We start from the raw sequence: 3,264 nt of genomic DNA, 5'->3' as shown, positions 1-3,264 counted from the left end.
ATGGCGGGTCTAATTGTGTGTATGATTGCAGCCTCAGTCTTCTCTAGGAATTGCTGAAAGGTTTTACCATAGAGTTTCCAACCAGGATGCCCCTTTCCCACTCACACAGAGTGCCTACCACCTTCTTATTTATTTATTTATTATTTGCATTTATATCCCGCCCATCCCGCGGGCAGGCTCAGGTCAGGTAACATCATTAGAATAAATACAATTTCAGTTTAAAACATTAAACATTAAAACACGATAAAACATCTCTCTCAGGTTATAGGTCACATCTAGGTCAAGACGGCACCCTTCTTGTTTCTTTTAAAAAATAAAGACAGCCTTGATCATTTCCCCTCTCAAGTCCTCTCTCACTCACAGCAGATAGGATAGCCCAGCCCCCTTTCAAAACAATCACTCATTCACACAGAGTTATTGGGGTTGGGTTCAAACACTGTTCCATTCACATACTGTTACCATTTATATCCCTAATATATAGAGACCAAGATATTAAATAGTGTGTGTGTTTCTTTCCCTTAGACACACAGCCCATAGGGTTAAACAAAACAAGAAGTTCACTTTTATTTATTAACATAACACTGAGGAAAGTAAGGTATAAGTAACAAGATTTCACTTCCATTGAACTTTTGAACTGAGGTTCTATTCCTGCAGCTTGGATTCTTTAGGTACAAGATGACTATTTTCAACGGGCTCTAAGCAGCTCTTCTGCACAGTTCCACTCAGTCAGACATCCTTCTTTTCCCTCCCATCTCCCTAGCTGTCAACTCCCAACTACTGTTCTTAACTGCTATTTTCCATCTCTCCCCACAACATTCTGCCAGCTCTCATTGGCTGTACTTAGGGAGAGGCAGAACCTACCTTATTTGCCACACCAACAATTCCTGGAGAGGCTTTCCTAGAAGTGATGCTATACCATCACTGATGGCTGATGGCCCACATCATTGCCCTCCCTGGCTACCATCTCCTACCTTTCCTAAACTACCTACCTCTCTTTCACTTCCTGTAGTCTATTCTCTACCAGCTTTCCAATGTACAACCTCCTTCTCTGCTAAGCACAATGCTTCTCCCACAGGCTCTTTGTGTGTGTGTGTGTGTGTGTGTGTATTCAGTCAAAATGACCTGATACTTTCTTCATAAAAAATGTGAATCTTCTTAACGGAAGTCACTTCTGTAGCCTCATCAATTCCCCTGACAGTTTGATATGGGAAGAAACTGTCATGTGCACAACCAAAAACAATGATATATTAAAATTCTTCTCAGTGTAACTTCAGATGCCTATTTATCTTTGAAAGCTATAGAAAATAGAAAACAATGACATATTAAACATCTGATGAAATGGGCTCTTGCCCACAAGAACTGATGTACAAATAAATTAGTGGTTTTTTTCCCCCAAATTGCTAAAGGAGTCTGTACTGGTCTTGACATGAGAGATACTCTTTTGCAACACACTCATCATGGGGGATGGTTAGACAGTGTCATAGATGCAACGAACATGAAATTGAGCAAACTTCACAGGACGGCGGAAGACAGGAAGGCCTGGCGTGATCTGGTCCATGGGGTCGCGAAGAGTCGGTCTCGACTGTGTGACTGAACAACAACAGGTTCCTTAAAGCAGGCAGCGAGTCCCCACAGACCCACGTGTAGTTCCCTCCCTTACTGTAAGAAATCTTTGTTAACTATACACTTATTTTTAAATACACTTTGCATTTGGGAATTTAATAACTTTTATGGGAACTCAACTCTTATAATTGTGTAGTGTGTAATATACATTTCCCTAAAGAAACTGTGTGAAAGTAGCAAATATTTTTTTACTTCATAGCACCACTGGTTCTTTTGACTATTTATTATCTCGACTTTTGGTGTGTCCCTTCTGTTTTCTCTTTACGCTCAACACATGTCCTGGTTACCAATATATTTATCCATGTACTGGTCCCTGGTTTCAAGTGCAAAGTGAATGCACAGTGGCAGGATGGACATGCATTCACTGGAACATTCACGGGAACATTCACGGGAACATTCATGGGAACATTCACTGGAAGGCTACAGTATTCCATGGATAGACGTTGTTTGCAATATATGTTGGTTGGCTGTCAGCACAGAGTTTAGATGCTGTTCATACCATGGCTTTGTTAATATGGAGAGACTATACTGATGAGGTGTTATAAAAGAAGAGTTTGTCCCCCCAAATGTCAATATCTATACCGGCTTCAGGTTTATCCGCAGCAATGATTTCTTGTGTTTTGTTTTTGCATAAGCAAAATATATACAGTTTACAAATATGGACCAGTGCTTTGAAGAATCTCTGCAGAGAGCATGTCTACAAATGAGCTCCATGACTGCACAGAATGCTAACTCTAAACACTATCAGTTAACAGTGAGAGGAAGAGCTACAGAGATTATCATCTTGTTATGGGATTGGTAGTTTAACGGCCGCTGCTGTTTCTACAAACAATAACTGCTGATTGCTCTATGGCTCTAAAACAATGAGAGGCCACTTCCCTGAAAATATGAGTCCCAGTCACAAGTCTGCATTTAGCATCATTCATTCATATACAACTCCAGATTGCTCTGGCTTGGCAAATAATGTAATAGATCTTCTTTCAGAATGACAACACTAGTTGAACAGGCATGAAGTTTACTAACAGAATCCATCAGCACTGAAATGGTTTACCAGGAATAATATGAATGGCTCCTGAAATGTCTTTTTTTATTTGACAGTCCAATGATCCAGCAGCCTTTGACAGAACCAGTCTTACAAATACCACTCTGTATTAGGGATGTGTATTCGGTTTGGACAAACAAGCAAAAAAACCCCCAAATAATGCCTATTTGGCATTATTTGGCATTATTCGGGCATGCTGAAAGTTGAAAGATTCTCTAATCTGAGTCTTCTGGCCAAATAGGGATTCCTGGAATGAATGCTGTATATTTGGCATCCATTTGGGGAATCCCTTTGCTGGGGAGGTGCAGCACGCCTCCCTAGTGAAGGGTAGATGTTTAAACTTAAAACACTTTCCCTTGCTTCTGAGGCTCGTGCCATTTGACTATTTATTATCTCGACTTTTGGTGTGTCCCTTCTGTTTTCTCTTTACGCTCAACACATGTCCTGGTTACCAATATATTTATCCATGTACTGGTCCCTGGTTTCAAGTGCAAAGTGAATGCACAGTGGCAGGATGGACATGCATTCACTGGAACATTCACGGGAACATTCACGGGAACATTCATGGGAACATTCACTGGAAGGCTACAGTATTCCAT

The sequence above is a fragment of the Gekko japonicus genome, unplaced genomic scaffold (genome assembly GCF_001447785.1).
Source record: "Gekko japonicus isolate JY-2015 unplaced genomic scaffold, Gekko_japonicus_V1.1 scaffold1806, whole genome shotgun sequence".
NCBI lineage: Eukaryota > Metazoa > Chordata > Lepidosauria > Squamata > Gekkonidae > Gekko > Gekko japonicus.
The sequence above is the reverse complement of the archived record's forward strand: the minus strand, read 5'-3'. Positions refer to the sequence as shown.